The following is a 25,936-nucleotide window of genomic DNA, read 5'->3' on the forward strand; positions in this document are numbered from 1 at the left end:
TGCACCACGTCCTCCGTCTGCACACTTTTGCTCGGTGGCCTTTTAGTCCACACTTGAAACACACAATGTCCACATCGCTCTTGTATCTGCATTGTGCGCTGGATCTCGTGTGCTCACGCCCGGTTCTTCCTCCTGTTTTCATTACGTTGTCGCTACACTCGGATGCGCTTGACTTTTCAGTGTCTTCGAAACTCCGTAGCTTTGTTTTGAACTCAGCAAATGTCATATCGTCTTTATCGTGAGTAACGTGTATTGCAAATGGCTTAAAACTTTCAGGTAGACCTTTTAAAACCATAGCAATCAATAATCCATCACCTAAAGTCTCACCCGCATTGCGCAGTGCTGTAATGGCGGCCTCTGCTCTGATGACATAGTCTGTGACAGTCTCTTCCCTCTTTTTCTGAAGCGATGATAGCGTGGTGTACAGGTTGATGATTCGGGGCTTCCCCTTTCCAGCGTAGTAGTCCCTCAATATTTCTAATGCTCTTCTCCCATTATCAGGGGCATCTCTCATAATCAGTGAGAGGCTTTTATCGTCCAAAAATTGGATTAACTCGGCGTAAGCGTCAGCGTTCTTCTTACCGTCTGCTGCTACTTCAGCCTCACTGTTCGGTTCCTTCAGAACAGTGGCTTTTAATCCCAACAAGTGCAAATATCCTAGCACCTTAGTTTCCCAAAGTTCATATCTGGTCTCATCTCCGTCAAACATGAGTCGAGGCAGCCTGCTTGCTCCTCGTTGATCCATGTTGCTATTTAGCCGTTAGCCCGCTATCCGTTGTGGCTCCGGATCTTCATGAGAAAAAACTCTTCTTCGAGTCGGCCCTGGGCCCATAACCTGTTGAGTATTGCAGCATCGACAGCGATCAACTCGAAGGGAAATGATGACGGAGGCAAAAATGTCCTTAATATTTTATGAACTTTATTCCTCTTCAACACACGGCAAAAACTTTTCTCATAGGTGCCGTATCTATTTCTCTTCTTCTTCTGTTTTAGGAACGTACAATGAAACAGTGCCTCCTTGTGGTGAGCACTAAAACACTGTCTCTGTTAAACCACAGTAACCATAATGCAGTTAAACACTGTACAACATGAGTACACACAATGAATATCTTAACACAGGGATCTTTTATTTTGAAAAGTGAGCGCAGAAATGTCTCGTGTACTTTGCAAAGTTACACTTTATTTTAAAAAAGAACACACACGCTTGAGACGATGACATTTCAACACTGAATCTAAATGAAATCTGAGACAGTGCTTTCAGTCACATTGCATGTGCAGCAGCAAGTGTCAGAAGCGGTCACCCTTTTCAAAATAAAACACCCACTTCCTGCTTTCAGTTTAATTTGAAGGATGGAATCATTTTCATACCCATGAATGCATTCAATGTCCTTACGGAGGCATATTCACCCTAGATGTGTCCATTCCCATCACAGAACCATCGCTTTCCCACACAAGTGGGCACAAGTGGATCTAAACCATCAAAAATGATGCTCACAGCAGAACAGAGACTCCTACATATCCCTGTAGGGGACAATGTATCTTTCCCTACACTTAAAGCTGGAGGCTGTTTCCTCTTTTTGTAAACAAATGAATGACCAGCGGACAACATCAAGCTTCCCTTTGATCTGTTAGTCTCCGTAGCTGCTGTTGTCTCCTTTAGAGTGCGTTTTAACTGTTGTCAACACGTCCCGTCCTCTGCCGTTGGCTTTCACATGTCTGTGAGCCCTGAGGATTGGCCATCTTTATAGATTTCCCAACGGGAGGTTATCTTGTTGATCACCAGGCTTGGGATGGAGAAGACAGCCGCCTGATTTATTTTCCTCCTCCTGAGTGAGGCAGCAGGACAAGGACATCGTGACCCGTCTGAAGCTCGGATAAGCCCGCGTGCCCATGCGTGTGCGTTTCACTGATGCTCGTTTCAGTGGGTGACAGTTTGAGCTAATGAGTGATGCTGGTGCCGGTGCTCAGGAGACGGATGCACGGGCTCAGCTCTTCCTCATATTTCAAACTCTCTGAGAGGCCTGTTTTGACACCTGGCTGTCATTGTTTGAGACTGAATGATGCTCGGATCCTCCTTAATTTATAGGAAAGGCACCCGGGTGAGGGCTACATCACACAGACCACATTTAAACGCTGAAAAATGGCTGTCAGCTCTATTTTCATATTACAGGTGGTGGTCACTTGAGAAAGCTACTTTCCAAATTTAGCAGAACACACCAGGATCTAAAACCTGCTCAGTTTTCTTCTCACATTTAAACTGCAGGTCTTAATCTCCACTTGAAAATGCACACCACTTATCTTTCAGTGGGCAATCAGGGACACTTTTCATTCTTTTATTTTTCTTTTTTTTAAGCATTTTTGCCTGAACTGGACAGAAAACGAAGACAGAAAAATATATAAACACCGCAGCGTAATATGAAAATTACACTTGGACTGGGTTGGTCCATCCTTTATATAAAGTCTGTGGTCTTGTCAGTCCTTACATTTGTCCTTTGTCTTTCCATGCCCCCCTGTCGAGTCCACCTCTTCTCCCCATGTCAAACTAATCCTTGTGCCCTGTTTCTTTGTGGTATATGTTGTTTTATGCGTCTGTATTATGCTTACTTCCCCCGCCTCGTTATATCTACAGTTTTCAGCCGTGCGTCCCACCTGTTGTCTCTCCTCCAGTTATCCTGTGAGTGCCGATATTGTCATCCGTCATCCGTCGTAGTTATGTAGTATGTTAGTTCTCCGTTTCCTTGGTGACATCTTGATCCAGCACTGCTAGGATTTTGGGCTTTTGTGTGTTTTTTTTGTTTTGTTTGAGTTCAGCATTAAAAATGCTTTTCTGAGTCAATCCCTCTTTACCACCACACTTTAGCCACAGATGGCAGACGCAAGAACCACACAGAAGAGGTAGACAGTGAAGGAAAGATGGGACACTTGTAGGGAAAAGTGATCTGACAACATGAAAACATGAACTAAATGCTGCCATTTAGGAGGAGCATTTATAAATGTCCCTAAATTATAAGTTTTACATAAATAAACCAAGTCACTCCCTTCTTCTTCCTCTGCTTCCTCAGTAGCAGAAAAAGGTGTTGTCTGTGTTAGCTCTTTAGTTTTAGAGTGGAATTTATCAATGAGATGTGGTGCATGGAGGGTATACTGAATATTTTAGTATAACAGGACTTTTGTTCGATCAGCCACTTTTTTTTAAGGATATTACTTGGACACACCCCACCTGCCTTTCTCCAGCAGAGCTGTTGCACTTCACCTGGCTTTTTCCTCACATTCTCAGCCCAAAGTTCAGAGTTCAAGCACCACATTCAGTTTTTTTTATACGCGTAGCCCCACTTCTTCTCCAAAGAGCCAAAACAAAAAATCTACATTTACACAGACAGCTTTGTCAGCAGAACTTTTCGTTTCCACAATCACATCCTCTTTACAATCAATACCTCAAAACAGAATGAGGAAGGTGTTTAACGACTGCAGCCTTTAAGCATTACAGACATAACATCCAGAATATATTTCTCTCTTAGACTGATCGCGGGCTCTGCGGAGGATTCAAGTGCTCCACTGGGTTGACTGAAGGGAAGCATGACGGCTAGAATAGAATGGAATATCTACATCATGCTTTACTCACATTTACCTGCTGAAACTGTCTCTTATATATAAAGACCAAATGCAGCAAACTGCTCAAACCCATTCGAGAATGGGTTCCCTGCCGGTTCCCCTCTAAGGTACGCTCTTAATTGCACTGATCATCTGTCAACAATTATAACAGCTTTATTGAGCTGTGAATGAGGAGGTGCACCATGCTGCGTGGAAAACAGGACTAACAATGTTAAGGCTGGAAAATATGTTGGTGGGGGGGCACTGAATCAAAGCAGGCTTAGTGAAAACTGGGGGCAGAAGTAGAATACAAATGAGGTTTAAGCTTGAGAGGACATCAAAAGGCTCCAGAGCTCGAGTAGCGACGCAGAGAAGGTTGTTATTTGATAAACTTGGCGGTGGGAGTTAAGAAGTGTGTGTGTGTGTGTGTGTGTGTGTGTGTGTGTGTGTGTGTGTGTGTGTGTGTGTGTGTGTGTGTGTGTGTGTGTGTGTGTGTGCGTGTGGATGGGTATGTTTGCGTCCCAGTGGACTCACTTATGAGTACACAGGGGAAACAGTAGAGGAACAGTACCTTTTGAGGTGTGAGTCAAGTGTTTTCTTGTGTGTGTATGTGTGCGTGTGTGTGTGTTGCAGGTTAACAGGTGCGTTTGTTTACAGTCATCATTTTGCAGAAGGTCACAGATCAGGAAGCGCGGGCTGAGTTTGTGTGCGGAAAGAAAGAAAGAGAAAGAAAGAAAGAAAGAAAGAAAGAAAGAAAGAAAGAAAGAAAGAAAGAAAGAAAGAAAGAAAGAGGAGCGGAGGGTATGTGTGTTGTTTTAGTGATGCTCATAGCCACCTTAGCCAACCATTAATGCTCTTCCTCACCGCGAGCTTGCCGGTTCCCATGGAAACGCCTCTCCGTGCTGCTGCTGCTGGCAGCATCCTATCACTCCCAGAGGCCTCTCAGAGAGATGACCGAGACGAGCTGCTTGGGATCGGTGGGGGCCTTGAGGAGCTGCGGGCAGAGAGTTTCTCCATAACTCACCTCCCATCATCCACGTACTCGCGAGCTGATTCTGTTTGTATATAAAAGGAAGCTGCTGGTATCAAACCAGATTTGAAGCTATGAATTATCTGGTTGATAAAGTGGAGTGTTCAGCAGCAAAAGAGTCAGATGTCGTCCTCGGGAATTTTAGATACCAAAGACAGTGAGAATTTGGACTCACCTGTCTGCAAACAAGAAGCAAAGTGCCAAAAACTGCAGTTCCTCAAATGGCCACTTGAGACTGGCTCCAAAAGTGATGTTTAAAGCCTTCACAGGTTTAAAGATGAAATAAACACATTCATGGCACTTCTCCAGAAGTTGATTCTGTTCATCTGGACGTAGCATTTTGTGGGAGAAACGTTTCGTCACTCATCCAAGTGACTTCTTCAGTCTCAGCTGACTGCAGGTTTCCCCAATCTTATAAACAGTACATTGCATAATGAAGGAACAATGGGCTGGTTTCAGCCCATTGTTCTGACCATTGATCAACAACCACTGACCAAAACCCACTGATCAATGGTCATGAGTGCCATTCACAGACAGTTGGGGAATGGCTGCAATCACAGCATTGTAAGATGGTGAAAGATGTACCCTTAGGCCCCCTCCTCGATTCAGAGATGGTCTTTCCCTTTTCACGTAAATGGCCTCATTGACTCTGCTCTCAAACCAGCATTCCTCCCTGTCCAGGTTGTGTACATCCTCATGCTTGAAAGAGTGTCCACTGGCCTGTAGGTGTAAATAGACTGCAGAGTCCTGGCCTGACGAGGTGGCTCTTCTGCATTGTGCCATCCACTTCGCCAGAGGTTGTTTGGTTTCCCCGATGTATAAATCCTGGCAATCCTCCTGGCACTTAGCAGCATACACTATGTTACTCTGTTTGTGTCGGGGGACCCGATCCTTGGGGTGGACCAGTTTTTGGCGCAGCATGTTTTGGGGTTTAAAAGCCACAGAGACCCGGTGTTTAGAAAAAATGCGTCTCAACTGCTCTGATACTCCTGACACATATGGGATCACTACAGGTTTTCGCTTAGGCAGTGGTTGTCCTTCTCTCCTGGATCGGCTGGAGCTTTCTTATAGCGCCTTCCCAGCTTTGAGAAGTCCAGCTGGGATAACCACATTTACTCAGGGCCTTCTTCATGTGCTGTTCTTCTGCTTCCCTGGCTGCTGTGTCTGTGGGGATGGCACTTTTTTTTTGGCATTTTTATAAAGGTATTGTCAGTCATTCTTAAAGATTCTTTAGTAGAAATTGTGAGATTTCCTTCCAGGCCACTGTATATATGTATGTATATACAGTGGCCTGGAAGGACATCAGAAAGAGAATCTGAACTTACAAAACAAATTTTAATCCTCTTTTCTTCTCCAACACAGAGGACACATCCTTAAATTTTCTCAGCAACCCCTTCAATCCATCCATCTATTTTGTGCTACTTACCTGGATTCGGGTCATGGGAGCAGCGATCTAAGCCATCAAAGAGACGTAAACCAGCATGTCCTGGGTCTGCTCCGGGGGTTTCTCTTGGTAGCACATGTTCAAAACACCTCACCTAAAAGGTGCCCAGGCATTTAAGTAAGATGCCTCAACTGCTCTGTATTTGTGATCTCATTCTTTCGTACAGCACACAGAGCTCGTGATGTAAACTGACTGGCATTAACTAAATAAAGAGATATTTTTTGAGATTGGTTGCTCAACATTGACTTGTACTGACTGACACATTGTTGGGGAAGCGCAATTTAGGAGCTCCAACACGGCGAAATCGCACTTCTTTGTTTGTGCCAGGTGCATTTTCCCTCAGTCAGTCATTTTTCTGGATTTTTTTCCCTGCACCACATCATCAGTCATTAGTGATGCAGAAAGAGGCAGAATGAGGGGGGGGGGGGGGGGGGGGGGGCTTGAAAGAAAGAAAAAGGAGGAGAACATGTACTCCCTGCCGTCACCGCACATCAGAGACACATTAGAAGTTACTGAAATGGAGAGGAGCAATCCCCCTCGGTCCGACTTCAAAGGCAGGCGGTTTTGGAGAGAAAATAAGGACAACCGTTAAAGATTCAGTAGAACTGCCAAAATCATCTGCCACTTCAAGAATACTGTCACAACATCTGATGAAGCAAAGAGCAGGGAGACGCCGCAGCGATTGATCAAACATGTAACATACGTTGGCTTATTGGGAGTGAAACATTCGTTGGATTGAAAGTAATCTGACCATCCAGCTGAGAAAATAAAATGTTTTCATTCCTCTGCTCTCACCTCACATGCCTGCTGATGCTGAGCTCCAAAAACACTAACGCTGTAGCAGGATTTCAGCTTTACTGACAGCAAACAAGGCTTAACACATGTTTCTCGTCTGTCTGGGCCTTGTTCTGCAGATTTACACCTTAGGTTCAGCAGTGGGAGCTGTTAATTAATAGGAACACCTGCTCTAAATCACTGAATCCTGCACACACACACACGCTGCTGATTAGGAAGCAGGGTCCTGCGTTACTCGAAGGGAAAAATCTGCTCTGGATTATGGTCAAGCGTGTCGCTGCGTTGCTCATATGATCGTGCCGATTACTCCAGAGGGCTGGGACATATGGCGTGGGTTTCAATCATGAGAAGAGAAGCAGAGGGGGGAGAAAACAAGAAAACAAGAGTCGACTTTTGTGTCGCATTCACACCACAGTGCTGAGGTGTTGATGCAATCCTGACACTCATCCATACAAATCCACGTATCAGTTGGAGCAGCCACGGCAGGCAGCCCGTCTCCATGGCGATGCAGCATCTCACTCATCGGAGTGCCGACTGGATCCTCGGCGCGGGGAAGCGACCTCTCGCTCCCAAACATGTTCAGCGCTCCAAAAAGAAATCAGAAGAAGCTTTGATTGCACTCATTTTTAAAACTCTGAAGAGAAGACTGTTCCAAGAAAAAACGACTTCAAACAGGAGGCGCCACAAAATGTGAGGCGGCATCAGTGTTTGGATGCAACTTCAGAAACTGTCTCTTGTGTGCTGTAAGGCAGCAGGGGGGCTCAAGCATTAGAGCGAGTATCTGAAGGAGGAAAACAATATCTGCACCCAGGAGGATTATCATAATAACTTCTATGTAGATTATGACTAAAAGAAAAAGAAGCAACTTTGTTTCTGCAGCGCAGCCCCAACAGCATGGTTACTTGAAATAATCCTCACATACTTGGGAAAAATCTGACTTTGTTTTCATCACCCTTAGAGGCTTCAAGCCATTTACAAAACATTAGACTGCATTATTTACCACAGTGGCGTGGTAGCTGTGAAAGGGCATGCCAGGTTGAGCAGCAGCAGAGGGATGCTCTGCATGTACTGAGACTGGAGAAAGAGATGGGGTTTTTTCTAAATTTGGCTTTTTCCAAAACTGTAAACCAAACTGCAACCAATAAATAAATAAATAAAATGTTCTTCTGCTGGCAACGTAAGGATGGATCCAGTGAGTCAGCTTCCATAGGTGCCTGAGTTTGCAGCATTAAAAAGCTACCAACAGTTAATGATTTTATAACTCATCCCTCTGGTTGATGGCTTCATAGCGTAGTGTTTAACAAGTGACATATCCCTGGTCTAATCCTGGGAGGAGGCTGGAAAGAGAACTAAAGATAAACTTTCCTGCATGTCTGTGCTACTAGAGCCTTGCCAACCAAGCTCGGTAGTGTTATGTCTGTGAAGGTTCTCAGTCATCCAGGTCATCGTAGTCAAAGGAGCTTGCAAAGAAAAGCATCTGGACTTCTTTAAGTTACTTGAAGATGTTTCACCTCTCATCCGAGAAGCTTCTTCAGTTCTAAGGTCAAATGGTGGAGAGTCCCAGATTTACTCGGTAGTGTTAGTTTATACCTTAACTTATCACTCACTCTACCCTCCAATCCAAATATGGTATCTTCAGACCCCAAAAGAACTGCAAAACACTAACATTGAATACATGGAATCTTCATCTCCTTCTTTCGGCTGCTCTCTTCCCTCGCCACAACAGATTATCTTCCTCCATCTCATCCGGTACCCAGCGTCCTCCTCTGTCACACCAACCCTCTGCATGTTCTCGTTCACTACTCTCCAAAATTTGATTTAGTTTTAGTCATAGTTTAGGCTTTTAAATCTTCACTTCCTAACTTGTCCTGACTTTCTTCACAACTTAACTGGTTCCGTTTGGATCTCATCTCTCCAGAATATTTTCATCACATTTTTATTTGTTGATTAAATTTACATTTCTTGGCAATTTTAGTCCCTGTTCATTAGTTTTTATTTAGTTATGATCAAATAAAGGTTGAGGATGAAAATTATTGGTCAGTGAAATGAAAACTACACAACACCCATGAATCTGCACTGGTATTTGTCTTTTCCTCCTGGCTGACAGCTCCATCCACACTCCAGCCTTTCCTTCTCTCTCGCTGCCTCCTAACATGCCTTCCCCCTCTCCTATTCCTGTGCACTTGGCCAACAGTAGCACAGTTTCCACCGGCACCCTGTTGACCAGCAGCACGGAAAGTTGTCGCTGGTAACCTGCACATGAATCATGTGGGAATCTCATCCTTGTTTGATTTGGTTTTTGCACTGGATGCCCTTCCTGACGCAACCCTCCCCATTAATCAGGGCTCGGGACAGGAAATAGGGTCCGACATCACAACAGCTGGATCCATTTTTTATACCATCTAAGCCATAAATACAAAAGCAAACACACAAAGATTGGATTAAACTGTGTTTTCCCAGTTAAAACAAAGTAGAGGGATTTCCAAGGTTAAAAGGTATTTCGCTTTTAATGCTGGGAGTATGAAACATGTGTGGCACCACCAGACAAAAGTATGCATAATAAACAGAAAAAGAAATAGAAACTCCTACATCTCCTCTGGGGTTGGTTTTCAGGGTTTAGAAAATCTATTTTTATTTTATTGGGACAACTTAGGGGGAGACAGGTACAGAGGTTTGGTGAGCTAACAGGATTCCCAGTCTTGAATGTCCAAACATAAGTACAAGCATATAAGCACCTAAACAAGAATATGCCAGAGTGAAATATGTAAGTCTGCTTTAGTGTTTTTCACTGTGCAGGAGCAGGCTCTGGCAAAACAAAAGCATTGTTTGCTCTTCTATTTTTATTTCCACATCCTCTGCATGGATCATAAATTGACGGGGAAGTTTCACCTGCAACATGCTGTTTTGGCTTTGCTGTCTCTCAGCATGATATCTTGTACTACATAACCACCAAGTAAGTGTTTAATAAGCTTTTACAGGACTCATAAAAGATATGTTTGAAGGTTTTCAAAGGCAAGTAATGTTAATCAGTTTAATTAACTATCTCAAGCTGCAAAAGCAGTTTTAACCCCACACAATTGTCCAGCTTTTTTGTCCTCTCTTTCAGTCGGTCAATTAGCCTTAAATGAATGATGAACATAATTTTCTGATTAGCCTGCTCTCATTGACAAACCTCCCTCGACTCAGAGATGATTAGACTGTAAAGTTGATCAATGGTATTGGATAGTCCTCTCAGGAGACCGTCCCCCAAACTGACCTCTTTTTATCCCGGGGTAAAATTTTATTTGCTTTTACATAAATTGAATGAAGGCAGTCTAATGGCTGAGGTGGTCCTACTGCAAGTAAAATAAAGAGCAGATTATTTCTTTTCTTTTTTTTCCTGACTTGAAGTGAAGTCTCTCTTTGAAATGTGGTTTCGCTGTTTCTGTGCCATTCTCTGATGGAGCAGCTCTGCCTGTCTGGTGCTGCATTTCTAAGCAGCTGCTTTCCTTCCCTTCATGTCAGAAATAAGGTGCATTGGGATTCCAGTCTTGTAACCCTTGTTTCTGTTGTATCCCATTGGTCTTTACTTCGCCAAGCCTGAAAATGACACGAGTATCCAGCTTTCATTTTCTGTCCTCCTAACTAATGATCACATCTTCTTTCCTCATTGTTTTTTGTTTTTGTCATCCTGCGCTGCTGGTGTTAACCTTCTCTCTTCTGCAAACACCACACAGACACAAATGTTATTTTAAGCCTGAGCTGTGAACATCAACCACTTCCCTGCTGCTGTCACTCCTCCTCACTTCTGTCTCTTTATTTTTGCTTTTTCTTCCCCACCTTTACTTCCCTCGCTCCTACCGCTTTATCGCGCAGCGACAACAACAACAGCAGCATGGTGTTTAGCTGTTGTTGGAGGTGGTGAGCAAGCCAAAAAAAAGTGTGGATGGGTGGGAGGGTTATACGCTGGCGTGCATACACAGATGCTCAAAGTGACCTCGGTCAGGATCTGAATCAGAGAAATCTTCAGGCTGTGTAGTGCAGAACAGAGGAGCGGGAAACAGCTGTCAGCCCTGGTTGAGATTTCAGCACCACAGGGAGGGGACAGCTCCCTGTGAGGCTTGCACTGGTTAAAGTTCTCATAAGATTAAAGTGAGATATATTTGGTTATTTGATATTTCTGCATTTGTTGTGTTTCCAGCAGATGATCCTGAATGGTTTGGAGAGTTTTCATCTTTCAGTGTCATGTGCGCTTGCAAAGACAGGGAGCCTTGCTGCTGATATAAACAAAACTTCTTTTTAATGATCAGTAAAAAGCACTTACTCAGAAAGCACTCAGCACTATCACCTCAACATCAATAAGATTTCTGGCCTTCTGGGGCCAGACGGACTGCATGGGTTTCCTCTGCTTGTCCCCCTCAGTCCATAGATTAACTGGGAGTTCTAAATTGATTGTAAGGTGTGGACATGCGACCTGCCCAGGGTGCACCTAAAGTTTCAGATGAGGAGGTTGCCATCCACACAATTAATCCCTGTGAGACAAATGCTCAGCTTCAGACAGTTGTTTCTAGTCTTGCATCTCTATAAAAACCTAGAGAACTTTTACTTTTATTCTTTTTTATTTATATATATTTTTTATTTATAAATTGTGTTATTTTATTTATTATTCTGTATTTATTATTTTGTACTTGATCATTTTCAGAGGAATATGTCTTTTATGTTAAGGTACTTAATGCTGATCCATGAATCATTAAAGCATGAAAAAGGCGCCTAACTGGAGGGATGAACCCGGGCTGTGTCTGCACATAACAGACATTGGCAAAGAACCAATTTTAAATTGTATCTTTAGGCACTTTTTTACCAGCTGTCTGTCAAAAAAAACCACATGGGTTGTTTTTTTTTTTTCCATTTCTTTAGTTGGGTCTATGAAAATTCCAACAATAACACAGTTTGACAGGCATAAAATAGTATTTCAGCAAATCTCAGCATGATGTCCTTAAAGAAACTGAAGAAACTGGACAAGTGGAAGATAAAAGAGAAAGTGGTAGGCCAAAAAACTATCAGCAGCAGGTGAACAGTATATGAAAGTCCTTAAGAACAGCCGGGACCTCAACATAAAAAAAAAAATAGGTTTTAAAGTGTGTTTTATTCAAGCAGTGTGTGAACAACAAAAGTGAGCCAACATCCAAAGAAGGAAAATACTTTAAGAAGAAATTACAACGAGGTTGTGTTGTAGAATGAAGGTGGTTACAACAAATATTCACTTACACAAACTCTGTTTTTGCTTTGTATGTTGTATTCCCAGAACATTCACACATGTCAGTGGTTCAAAAAAATCCTGTTTCCAATTTTCTCACTAAATTCTAAAGAAATAAGAGGCCATTAAAATGAAACTCTTTTCACTGACTTATCAATATTTGAATAAATTTAAACCTACTTTAGACTCCTCATAGTTCATCTGAAGCGCAGCTTAAATGCTTCTCTCGAAATCAATCGGAAAACTTCAAACACTACGTGAGCAATAAATAATGTCCACAGTAAAGTCTGCAGAGGTTTCCTTATAACCGTCCAAGCCAACTTAAAATCAGTGTTAAGTAACTTCAGTTTCAACTAATACATAGAAGATGCCCACGCTACTAGACTTGCATGGAAGCAGACCAAAGAGACTTAAACGGAAGCCTGAAGGAATATAGGTATAAATAATAATATAAATAGAAACGTTGGCGTTATGACATTGGCTGTAGCGAAAGAAAATTAATTATAAATTTATGTTGACCTGATGTCCCTCTTTATGTCGAACTACAGTATTTATAACCCTCGTCTTGTCCCACACCTCGAGACAGGCTCCCATGATTCTTTCACTGACTCTGCAGGATGTGTGCTCAACTATAGTCTGTCTATTACCCAGTCCATGTGAGGAAAGCATTTTATTATCAAATCTAATGCAGATTTTTGGTGAATATGATGGAAACTAGCACAGAGAAAATGTGGGTTTTTTTGACTGGTAAATACTTTATTTTTACCGAGCCCCGCAATGAACATTGAAAAAAAAAAATAAATAAAGATGAACTTTTGCGAGATCTCGCAAAAGTTCATCTTTATTTATTTTTTTCTCCAATGTCCCTTGCGGGGCTCTGTAATTTTTTGTCTCATTGGATACTTTTTTCCCCTTTTAATTTCACAAAAGGAGTAAGAGAGTATAAGTGTATCAGGCCAAAAGAAAATTGCTAGTGAAATAAGAGACTATCAGAGCAAGCTTTACTCTTTTTGTATTTATAAAAAAAAAAAAAGAGAGTTGAAAAAGTCACATTCAACATTTATTTGTGTTTAATGTGCTAAATGCAAAACCAGAAACCTGCTTCTCATTCCATTTTTATTTTTACGTTGGACATGAACTGCTAGCATATCCCATTTTGTCCCGCATTCAGTATTTTAGGATCCCTGTTTAAGTTATGTGAGCATTAAGATGACAGCAGTTACACTTCTGGCTCCATGCATATCTTTTAGTGATGCAGATGAAGTGCTGAACAAAGTGTGTAGTAATGCCAATGCTCATAAAATGATGATCATATAGATTTTATGGGCTGAGCATGCAGGCACTCACTCTGTTGCATTCGCATCACTGCATTTTGTTGTTAGCTTTGCAGTATTTGCAGTATCGCCTGTTACAGGTGTGAGTTTGCAATTCAAGTGCTGCTTTAGCTGACATTTACCTCTTTTCACATGAAATCATATTTTCCACTCTACTGTAGCACACAATGTGTGACGCTGTAAGACATGAAGCCTGGAAGTGCAGCGACTTCTAAGCAGCTCATTAATCTGCTGTGCCAGCAGTCGATAGCGCACACCAGCCATGTGAAGCAGTGAACGTAATACAAGAGGTGTTAATGAGGATGGGGGCATGCAGCAGGATTCATGTCGCAAATCATGCCTTATCTCTCAGCTCTCTTTCTCACACACACACGCACTTTCTCGCCCCTCTGCAGGGCAGAAGGATTCAGGGCAATAGGGTGGAGAGAGGTAGGAGGAGGTGGAGGAGGTATTCTAGTCCCCTTTCATTTATCTGCCAGTTTCTGCCCCAATTAACTCCCATTAATATCACTTGCCATGCTCCACCTTGAAGCTGATGCACATGCATACCTTACGAGCGCACACTCACCTGAATATGTGCACAGAAGTCAGATGAAGCTGGGCCTGTGAAATGCATCACAATGAGTGGCTTCACATGTGTGTGAGTGTGTATATGTGTGTGTATCAGTGTGTGTATCAGTGTGTGTGTGTGTGTGTGTAACATCATGTGGTGATTACAGCACCTCCTCCTCTGATTGTCCTGGTGTCGCTGCCAACAGCTGTCAGCTGGAAAGCCTTCAAGGAGAGAGGAAGTGCAATGAGGACGTGTGTGTGCGTGTGTGTGGAGAGTTACAGAGACTTCAAGGTCGTATGTAATCACTGAAGAGATGTTTGAGAAACTTTTCAGTGGCAAATTTATTTTTTCTACATAACCTCTGACCTCAGTGAGAAGAGATGATTTCCCGCTGAGTGTCAGTATGTGGAAAAGAATCTAACAACATTAGATATCATATAGTGAGTTGAACTACATACCATCCTGTCTCATTATCAGCTTCCCTCAGCGCAGCCAGAGGTGTGTAGAGTCAGGAGTGGTATGATGAGCGAGCGCCCGTGGGAGATGAGAAATCTGTAGTCCTTTTTGATCTCTCTGCGGCTCACAGCTCCCGAGCCTGCACAAGTGTGACAGTAGCGACGCACACACCTGAATGAAAAGTTAGGTGCGCACATGTGAAACCTGCCAGGTTGGCTTAATGCAATATTTTAAGCCAGGGAAGTCAAGTCAGTTATTTAAAGTGGAACTACTCTGCTTTTCCTTATTTTCTGTCACATGCATATACTGTCATTGTAAATCCAACTGAAGCTTCAAATAATAATGTAAAAGTACTCCTTGTCAAGCTTCAGGGTTTGTTTGTTTTTTACTTTTGGCTCTGTGTGATGTCAGAAAGAGTGGACATCCCTAATGCTATCTCAAGCCTAAAGCCTGCTGTTCAAACCTTGTGTTTGCAGATACAGTGTCAGAAGAAAGCTGGATTTAAGGGGGAGGAGCCATAGGAGCTTTTTTGACACTGAGAATCAAATCCAGAGATGGAAATGACCATAGTAGGTCCGCTTTAAAATCTGCTGGCGTTTTCCTTTAGAAAGTTTATATCCTCACATGAACACATTAGATATTATATTTTATATAGCTTCATTTTACAACTACAGTTTCCTATGGGTGATTTATACTGCAAGGTAAAGATCCTCTGGCACTGGAGTGAAAACCTCAGCAATCAGATTGTTCTTTATGAGCTGCATTTGTGGATGGTGGGGAGAAAGAACCTCCTCCAACAGGAAAAGACCTGATAGCCCCTCCCTGACATTGATTAAACAATCAATGTCAGGGAGGGGCTATAATATACGGCAGCTGGTTGGGAGGTGAGAGAAAAGGACAAAACAAACTATGGGAAGAAATAGGATGTGACAAAGTGGGTGAGCAGACCATTTGTCTACATTCTTAGTTAACATTCTTGTTTTGATTTAACCATATTTCACATGTAATCTGCAATAGGCAAACATCTACTATCCCGGGTTTGTTTATGTTCTGCACTTTTACAGATTATATAATATAACATCTTGGTTTAAATCAATTCATACAAGTTTGTTAAGTTAACATGTTATTTATTTCAACTGTTAATTTGTATTGTTTTGAACTTACCTTTACCTACCTGTCTTCCAGAAGCAAAAGGAGGAAATGTAGTTCTACTTCCTGCTTTATACCTTCTGGGTTCATCTGAGGTCACAGGAAGGGACCAAGGGCAGGAGGGGAAGAATTCTTATAATTTAATAAAGTTGATTTTAAAGGGTTTATAAAGAAATAGATTTAATGTTGTGATATGTATTGATTACACCAGAGTTTATGTTGCCAGTCAAGAGGAGTAGTAGAGGATGAATATAATCATGTTCATCTCACCTACCTACTGAATGGAATAGTCCAGGGGAGAAAGTGTTTGATTAAGGGGACTATTTAAGCAGACGAACTCAGGTGTTTCAGAAGAAGGGTTCAGGTCAGTGTAGCTGTGTGCAGTTTGACCTTAATTTCCGTTGATTTAAGTTCAGTTATGTTTATTTGAATTGAGTTAATTATAGAGTTGAGTTTCTTATTTGTTTCTTTGTAAATATTCTTGGGCCACAGAATGGTGAATAAATCACTTGCTACACTGGACAGCATCAGTCTCCTGCACTTCTTTAACCGCTTAAGTCGAGTCCTACCACATAGGGGCATATATTACAACAGCGGTCCCCAACCGTTTTTGCGCCACGGACCGGTTTATGCCCAACAATATTTTCGCGGACCGGCCTTTAAGGTGTCGCGGATAAATACAACAAAATAAAACTAGTACCGGTACCGAAAAAAAGAAGATTTATTCATAACACACGTGAAAAGACCCAGGAAAACAGAGTTAACGATAAAAACGATGACAAAATAACGCTGAAAACCGATAAAAACCCTGAAAACCATACATTTCACACCTGAGCCTCAACCTTCGCGGCCCGGTACCAAGCGACTCACAGACCGGTACCGGTCCGAGGCCCGGGGGTTGGGGACCGCTGTATTACAACACTAGTGAAAAGAGGAGGGTAGAGAAGAAATGCAGAATCACCTGATCCAGCTATAACTATATGCTATATCAAAAATGAAAGTTTAAAGCCTAACCTTAAAAGTAGAGAGGGTGTCTCCTCCCGAATCCAAACTGGGAGCTGGTTCCAGAGGAGAGGAGCCTGAAAGCTGAAGGTTCTCCCTACTATTATACTTTGACAAACTCCTGAGAACCACAAGTAAGACCGCAGCCTGGGGGCAACTGAATGAGCCCCTGCAGTCAGCTGGTGGAGTAACTTATCCATTTTGTCCAGTTGTTTGGTTGGATTTTTTTTGTTGTTGTTTTTTTTTTTAATGTAACAGTAGGGACCGCCAGCACAAATTAGCAGGAATATAGTGCTGGAAAGCAGGAAAGTAAAGGAGGTGAGGATAAACACATGTCTGAGGGTGGCTTTGTGGGGGCACCACTTCCTGCTTTCATGCTGTCTGATCTGCCATTTTTAGGTAAGATTATAAGTAATTTAATATAAGATCAGTCTTTCCAGATATTCTCATGTCGTAACATTGTATCTAATATAAAACTACAGGTATTTTTCATGATTATGTTTCATAATGCTACAGTTATAAAGTCAGTGCTTTGATCATTTAATTAAACCTGTGATCATATATATACGTTATCATCAGAAATATTTCACAGGGATTTTTAAAAAAATCATTTCTTCAGGTGAAATAAAGTGTTTAAAAAAGTTTCTCTTCTTTGAGTCATAAATACTTTATATCTGAAATTTGAGACCAAAAAATGATTTGTTTATGTTAAGAGAAAGAAAATCTACAAGAGAGAAGAAGACGAAAAGAGAGGAAGAAGGTTGACTAAGGACAATTCTCCATTTAAGTATATTATTTATCGTGCACGGCTGCTTAAGATGTTCTAGAGCACCATTTGAATATTACAAAAGGTTATTTATAGAGAGATCATCGGGTATCATCTGGTCTCTAGATACTACTCTGAAGAAGTGAGTCTCTAACCCTGATAAGATGACTCATTTTTTTCTTTTAGCAGTGTTGTTGCCATGTTATCTGCCCATTATTTGATGTGCCAGGCTTCACAGGGTTAATTCCACTTTGCTTCAGTGGATTTCTGCATTGCTAGCACAGTAAAACATGAAATTACCATTGCAATATGTATGAAAAAGCAAAATTAATCCGTCTGTGAATTCAATCTCTTTCATTGAATTCAGTCTCCAGAGTGACCAGAGAGGAATGAGAGTAATCGAGCTCATCTCCTCTCCGTGGTGGAGAGTTGCTCTCAGGAGTCCAATGTGAAATTTAGCTCATTACTCCTCATCCCCTGCAGCGAGTGCTGCCATTCTGAATGAGGCCTTCAGTTAAGAACCTTGTTTGGAACATTTCTGAACTGCTCGATTTGTTTTATTATTATTTATTTAATTTTTTCGTAAGTCGACCTCAAACATCAGGAGACTTTAAAACCTGGATCCCTCAGCTGCTTTCTGCCAATATAAATGTCACAGTCAGCTTTTAGTCTGCGCCGTTTCAAAACATCACTCATTTGAAGACTCAAACTGAGCTGACACGAGTCCTCGGTGGAGGATTTCATAATATTTTTCATTATTCATGACAGCGATTGTGTGCAGGCAGCTACTTTCTCCTCTGCGGCTGAGATGAGGGGGCTTTATCAAACAGGAGATGAAGAGGCTGACCCTGTTGTTGCTGCATGTTTTTACTGTTTTAGCTGCATGCCATCTGTAGGATTGTTGTAGCTGCGTGGCATGAAGATGAACGATTGCTCGCAGCCTTCTTTTTTAGACAGTTTTGGGGATAAAATCAGAATCAGAATCAGAATCAGAATACTTTATTGATCCCTGGGGGAAATTTTTTTTTTTTTGTTACAGTGCTCCATTTTAAACCAACATTAAGACAAGACAGACAATACGCTAACTAAGAATAGTACAATATATACATATATATACATACATACATACATACATAAGTCACTTATAAATAAATAGTTGGAAAAGAAACGTGTAGCTGTAGCAGCAAACAGTGTGTTAAGTGGATGCGTTGTACAGGGAGATGGCCACAGGCAGGAATGATTTCCTGTGTCGTTCAGTGGTGCTTTTCGGTAATCTCAGTCTCTCACTGAACGTGCTCCTGTGACTGACCAGCATGTCATGGAGTGGGTGGGAGGTGTTATCCAACATTGTCTTTATCTTGGACAGCATCCGCCTCTCCGACACCACCTTGAGGGAGTCCAGCTCCATCCCCACAACATTGCTGGCCTTACGGATCAGTTTATTAAGTCTGTTGGCATCTGCGACCCTCAGCCTGCTCCCCCAGCATGCAACAGCATAGAGGATCGCACTGGCCACAACAGACTCATAGAAAATCCTCAGCATTTTCTGGCAGATGTTGAAGGACCTCAGTCGCCTCAAAAAATAGAGACGACTCTGGCCCTTCCTGTAAAGTGCTGTGGTGTTTTTAGCCCAGTCCAGTTTATTGTCAATGTGTACTCCAAGGTATTTATAGGAAAAAAAAACAATGTTTGTCTGAGCGTTTCCAGCTTTGGAGATAACAGCAGAAGACAGAAGTTACACATTATCTGAAGCTCAGATTCAGAACATGTTTGAAAGCAGGAAAAAACAGTATTTACTATTAAAGATGGCATCTAACAGGAAAGCAGTGCGATCAGTTAGTGAGGTAAAGAGGGACATACATTCTAATTCTTTAGTACCCTCGTGCAAAGACTGAACCGTGTGTATTTGGCTTTAGTTCAGATATATGTTGACTTTTGTGGCATCAAACCTCTGTCTACCAGAGGCTGGAGCCTGGAACAACACTGCATATCTCCAGGCTTTCAGATGAGAGTCAGGAAGACAAACCCGGTGTCTCTTTGATCTCCTGTATTTGGCTCTGTGGGAGATTTAAGGCTTGCCGTTGAGATGCCGTGCGCTTCATCTTATTCTATTAATATTACAGCAGAAAGCCTACAGGAGCAGGTTGTTTACACAGGAGACTGTTCACTGTACCAAATCCTCTGATATAAATAAGAAGAAGTAATCACTAATGTAGTGGTGAGGACATGGTGAAACGTTTGAGTTTCAGCAACTATTTCCTAAAATGCTGTTTGTAGAAAGCTCTTTTTGAGTTGAGAGGTGATTTTGGACATTTTTTTTGGGTCTCTTCAGCGATCATGTTCTTGGTTTGATTTTTGTATTCAAGTTGTTTTTCACTTGAAAAAACAAAAGTGCTGTCACAGTCCTGTGTTCTTGTGTTTTCTTTGCTGAAGAACAATGAGTACAGATCCTATTAAAATTAAATAAATCCTATTTTATTTTGATTCCTCTGCTGGAGAGAGATCCTAAACTGCAACTTGTTTAGGATTACTGTGACCAGTACTGAAGCAAAGTGAAGTAAAATGAACTTTAAACATACTTTGATTAATTAATATAGCTCATAGTCTTGATTTAGAGAGCTTATATGAATGCATGCCAACACTTTGACAAGAAGCAGATTTTATTTTATTTGAAATCTATTTATTAAGACAAAAAAGCCAAACCAAGCAAGTACAACAGAAAAAAAAATCACTGATAAAGTAACCATTACTTTGGTTTTACTTTCAAAAAACAAAAAACAAGAAACCCTAATTCACATGCACATAATCCTCATGCATAAATAAAAGCTAATAAAGTAATTTTATGAGTAATTTGAAAAACAAACAAACAAACAAGTCAATAAATAAAGGATTGAGCAAAATGGGAGGATAGGGAAGGAGATCACTGTAAATTTGTATGTACAATTCAGCGTATTTTCCGCTAAATGAAATAATAAAGGAAGCACTTAACTACTTGTCTTTAGTATTTGGAGAATTAGTATTGACTATCCAACCATGCCTCCCCATGCAGATATCTTGTTGTATCATGGTGATTGCTTTTCCTCTGCCTTCCTTTCTCTGTGAATTACTGCCCCGCCTCAAATATCGCCTGTGTTTGTGCCTAATGTTCTGCTTTATCATTTGTCTCTTTGCACAACCTTTTCCCCAACTTCACTTTAAGACGAATGAATGATGAGCTAATGTCTTTTTAGACGGAGCTTTTGCCATGGACTAGGGACTAGGATGTGAGGGGAGGAATCAAGGTTGCGCAAGAGGCAGAAGAGAGGAATCAAAGCAATAAAATGGTAATAAAGTGAGACATCCTTGCCTCTGAGCCTTCAGTTAAATGGTCAGATATACTGGCAGGAAATGTGTAGAAGTACTCTCTGCAGGGTGGCAGATTTCTGTCAGCATATAACTGTGGAGGGGTACTGCATTACTCAAATGTCTGGAAACCTGCAAGAGACAGATTACGGATGAATGGCAAAACTGTTGCATCAAGATATTTTGACTTGCAGCCCCTAGCAGGGCTTAATCATCCAACATTATGTATCCTACAGCTTCCTCTCTTTTAAACTTCAGCTGTCAGCTGTTCAACTGCCTTTTGCGTAACATTTTGGTGATGATCAGAATTTAAAGCCAACATGTCTCTGTTTAAAATGAGTCCAAGATGTAAACCTGCAAAAGATCCCATTCAGCCCAGCAAAGGTAAAAACACCTCGGTAAAGGACACACCTGTGTATCCTCGATTAAGGCCAGCCTCCACTGTCCTCCAGAGGTATTGAGACAACCTTCAATGTGACACATTGAGATTGATGTTTGGGTTAAAGGGAGAAGGACATAGAAAAGCTGCAGGTGTTTCTCCTGTTTCTGTTTTGGAATTTGCTGGTTTTGTTACCCTCCTTTTGACTTTTGTGTATTATTTTGCTTTTTTGGCTAACAAATTAAAGCTTTTTTTGTTCCCTCATTTTGTTTGTTCTTGCATCCTCTCTCCTGGATCATGACAAACACTGCTGGAAAAAGAAAAAAAGGAAACACCAAGCAGCAGCTTTGAGCATGTCAAAATAAAGAAATACTTAAAATATCTCCTTTTCACCCTCAGTAGAAAAAACATGAAATGTTTTCTTGTGAATTTCACTCTTTACACATTCGAATCTTTGTCTTTCTGTCTTTGTTTGGATGACGTGCTGAACTCTGTGTTGACACGATCACAAGCCGAGTGGGGAATATATTAATGAATGCGATCGGACGCCAAATGAGTGGAAGCTCATTAGGAAAAAATACCTAATGAATGCTTTATAACCACCCTGCAGAAAAAGACAGAACTCTGAGGTTCCTGTGTTTGTGCTGCGTCTAATACAGATAATATAAAGAAATGAATTGCCAACAAACACAACGCTGCTTTAATTCCCTGACACTGAGGAAATTGATCTCCAAACTCAGGAAGGCAGCGGGGGAAGTCAATACCCTCATTGCCTCCTGGGAATTGTAGGCATTACAAATGGATTAGAGTGCTTTTACATCAATACTGGTTATCATTACGGTAGCCTGTTGCTGTTGTGAGGAGGAAGGCTGGTTGTGTAGTTCATCTCTGAATAACAAAGACTACACATGTCACTACTGTACCATCAACTTCTCATGTTCACTGCTTAGAGATGATGAAGGGAAAGGAGCAGGATTGAGAGGCATGAGTCTCTGACATTTCAAGAGATCATCCATCTTTTTAAGCTACTGCAAGCTCACATTAGTGTCCTAACTTGGTGCATACACTCACACAGGTTTAGGCATCTGTGTTTGTGAGGACAGTGAATGGCATAATGCTTTCACATTAGAAACAATATCCCTTACAAGACCCTGATGCTAGGATGAGAAAAGCATGCGGAAGCCATGTGCTGTCTTTTGTTTTGAAGCGTCATCTTGTTTTTTCTTCCTCTTTTTATTTGTTGGATCACTTCTTAATTCTTCCTGCAGTTCAGCTGAGATAACGACAAAATCTGCAATCTGCACACCGTGACAAAAAGAAAGCAATTAAGGAAGCAGTCTGTTAAAATCACAGGAAAACATGTGGAACTGCTGGATGAGAAACGAAAATCTGAATCCATTTTTCCTGTGCAAAAGTCTTGAGTCACCCATTATTTCTTTGTATTTTGTTTCCAAATATCCCAAAGAGCTATTGGCTGGGAAATTGGCATATATGCCTTTAAAAAACTGAGGAAACTGGATAAGTGGAGAACAAAAGAAGAAGTGACATGCTTAAAAAACTGTCTACAGCAGATGAACATTATCGGAAAGTCGTGTCCTTGAGAAACAGGAAAAAATCCAGACACAGGCATCTGTCCTTTCAGCCAATCATCTACTGATCCCTGAAGCCTCAGCAGAAATGGTCTCAGTGAAAGGGTCGCTGTCAAAAACCCAATATTAAGTAAGGGAAGAGAAATCAAAATGAAATCATTCAGTACCATCTGGAAAGCATCTGAAACAACAGCTTCATTTTTCAGCATGACAATGATCCCAAACACACTGCCAGTGCAGTAAAAGCACACCTGGATAGGAAAACACACAGTGGAACGCATCAGTCATGGACTGGCCTCCCCAGAGCCCGGACCTCAAAACAGTGTGGAGTCATCTTGACAGGATAAGAAAGAAAATTATAAACAAAATGTGTTTAGAATTTTACATTAAGGTTAACTGTGTGGTTTAAAGTAGCTTGTTATGTGCCCTGTAAAGGTGACCCAGTGCATAAGTTTATTAATTAGAAAGTATTTTGCAGTGTTCTTTTAAATGTAAATTTAATGGATCTTACTGTGCAAGCACAGCTGCACATAAGTGACTCTGTGAATGTATTTTTATGTTGTTGTTGTTGTTTGTTTTTCTGTTAATGAAATGCCAAAGTGAGCAACCAGTTAACCTTACAAGCCTGTGTTTGGACTGTGGTAGGAGAAGCCATGCAGTTACTGGGAGAACATGCAAAGTAAACACAGACAGGCCCCAGATGACCAGAATGGTTTTTTTTAATCCAGAGCCTTCTTTTGTAAAACAATCAAATGCTTTGTTGCTAGTCCTTAACTCATTTTAATTTCTGTAGCATTTATTTCCCCCTTTGGACTCCTATAACTAAACATCATAAATCGTAAATATATCTGCTCCTTCATATCATCCCCTGGGCATAGTTTCCTCTTTTTGATTTAGTTTGAAATGTTTCAATAAATATACACTGACAGGACTGTATCATCTCTGTCAGCCTGTCCCAATTCTTCACTGAAGCTTCATGATAAAATAAAATATTTATACCAAAGACCATCCACCCATCTTTTTTAACCTCTTATCTGATATAGGGAGCTTATCCCAGCAGTCATATGGCGATAGGCAGGACACACTCTGGACTAGTTACCACAGAGAGACACACAATCACACACTCTCACATCAGCACCAATTTACAGGCACCAATTAACCTAACGTGCATGTTCCTGGACTTCATTAGTAAATCCCTGCAGGCACAAGGAGAACAAACCCGCTTCAACATGTTTTTGTGTGTTACGTTATACACATTTCCCTAAAGGGAGGGCTTCAGCATAAATTTGAAATAAAGTAATGTGGATTTGGGGTGTGCAGTGGATGTAGTTCATATCAAGAAGGTTCTGGGTGGCTGCCTGTGCCTGCATGGGCTCTCTCCAGCTTCCTCCCCCAGTGCAGAGACATGAATGTTAGGATAATTGGCGATTCTAAATTGGCAGTAGGTGTGGATTTGAGTGACAGCAGTTATCTGTGTCTTCCTATTATCCCTGTGATGGATAGATAGATTTAAACATAGCTTGCCTCTTGCCAAATGTCAGTTGGGATAGACTTCAGCCCCCCCACAATGCTTGTTGGCTAGGCTGTTAGGAAAATTGATAGGTGGACTAAGGGGAATTCAATCAATATATTATTAAAGTCATTTAAATATATGGATACATTGGTAGAAAATATAGGAATGGATGACAAAAGTGCAAAATTGTAGACCACAATTTCAATTAATCCTTTCTTTTAAAGTTCCGTTGTTAAAACTGGCTCACACTTAAAATTTTAGTGACGATCAGGGATAAAGCCATAGATACGTCTGCCTAAGGCTGCTAAATTATAGATAAAAATCAGTGGATTGCCCCTTTATCTTTAGCCCAGCAGTGTGCTAAATGCAGCCCAGCAAAGGTCAGATTCAACCCAAATGACAGCTTTTTTTAAAAAGTTTTCTTTAATGATGAAAAACCCTACGACTCCCAGCCTAACTGCACAGGAATTAAAATTCATCATTCATCATAAAAAAATCTACTCGTGAAGGTTTTGTGCCTTTCCGAAAAGGCCAAACTGTCTCTCCATGAGACACAAATGAGCATAAGCATGCACACACAAACCCTCCCAGATCCTCTGACTTAGCTTTTGGCAGCAGTGTCACAATTACTACAGACCTCACAGCCTCACCGTTGACTTCGCTGCCTCAACCGACTGTGAGAGCGAGTGTGAGAGTGAGTGCGAGCGTGCGATTGTGAAAACAACTCCAAGTGTTGTTAGATGACTCTACTCTGTAACAGCTCGCTGTGTCAACGTCAGCCGTGCAAGCAGACGGCTAACGAAGGCAGCCCGAGTCGCCACATGGTGCCGTGTGACATGTGCTGGCATCTTCGTGCCTCCTTCACCAACTTTGTTTGGTGACTCTGCACTCCAGAGGATGTGTCTCCTTTTAAGAGGGAATAAATATTCATTGTGAATTCTTCTTCAGCTCAACAAACAGGAAGAAGAACAACATAAAAAGTAAACAAATGTAAATGTCATTGGCTTAAAAATTCTCATCTGTCAACCTGATGAGAGCTGATGGCTCTTGGAATGAAGCCTTTTTCAACAGCACATTGCTGTGGGCTATAAATATATATATATAATAATCATTCTTCGGTCACCCAGTCCTATCATTTGCTCACGAAGGCATCACTGTCATGCAGAAATGCACCATGAGGACTCGTATATGCCAAATTCTTGTAGGCAGTCCACTTTAATCCAAAATAAATGTGAGTTATCCTTTTTTAAATGCTGAGAACACCCATAAGACATATTTGAGAAGAATTGCATAGCAAAATGCTTTCACATTAAACACTTTGTTAAAAAAAAATAGCTGCTGGACTTAACTGTGTGTGACACAGAGACTTTAAGCTAAACTACAGGCTAGTGAGGTCATAGACAAAGTTGAAGTTGAATGTCCACCATAAACTGGCAGCCCACACTGGCTGAGGAGAGGATGCGATACCAGAATGCAGCCACATTTCTGTCCTTGATGACTGCATTAAGATTGGATAAAGAATTTGATGGCAGACAATTACCTGTCCTTAAATATAGAAGAAAAACAGAACTTTCTGGAATTCATTCTTACTCTGCCTGAGCAAATCATCCCTGGATCACTTACAGATGAGACTGCTCACCAGGTCATCTAAAACCTCCCATGTGACACCAATTCTGTCCTGTTGACACCAGCTCCTCATTAGGTTTAAGGTTTTTCACTCTCAGAGCTCTTCATGGTCAGATGCTTCCCTAAATTAG

General features: G+C 41.4%; 1 protein-coding gene across 1 annotated transcript in view; it reads left to right on the plus strand.

Moving 5' to 3' along the window:
• lhfpl3 (LHFPL tetraspan subfamily member 3) overlaps positions 1 to 25,936 on the plus strand; it is a 66,542-nt gene that overhangs the window by 29,273 nt on the left and 11,333 nt on the right. The gene's annotated exons all lie outside the window — the stretch shown is intronic.

The sequence above is a fragment of the Rhamphochromis sp. 'chilingali' genome, assembly GCF_963969265.1.
Source record: "Rhamphochromis sp. 'chilingali' genome assembly, chromosome: 7".
Lineage (NCBI taxonomy): Eukaryota > Metazoa > Chordata > Actinopteri > Cichliformes > Cichlidae > Rhamphochromis > Rhamphochromis sp. 'chilingali'.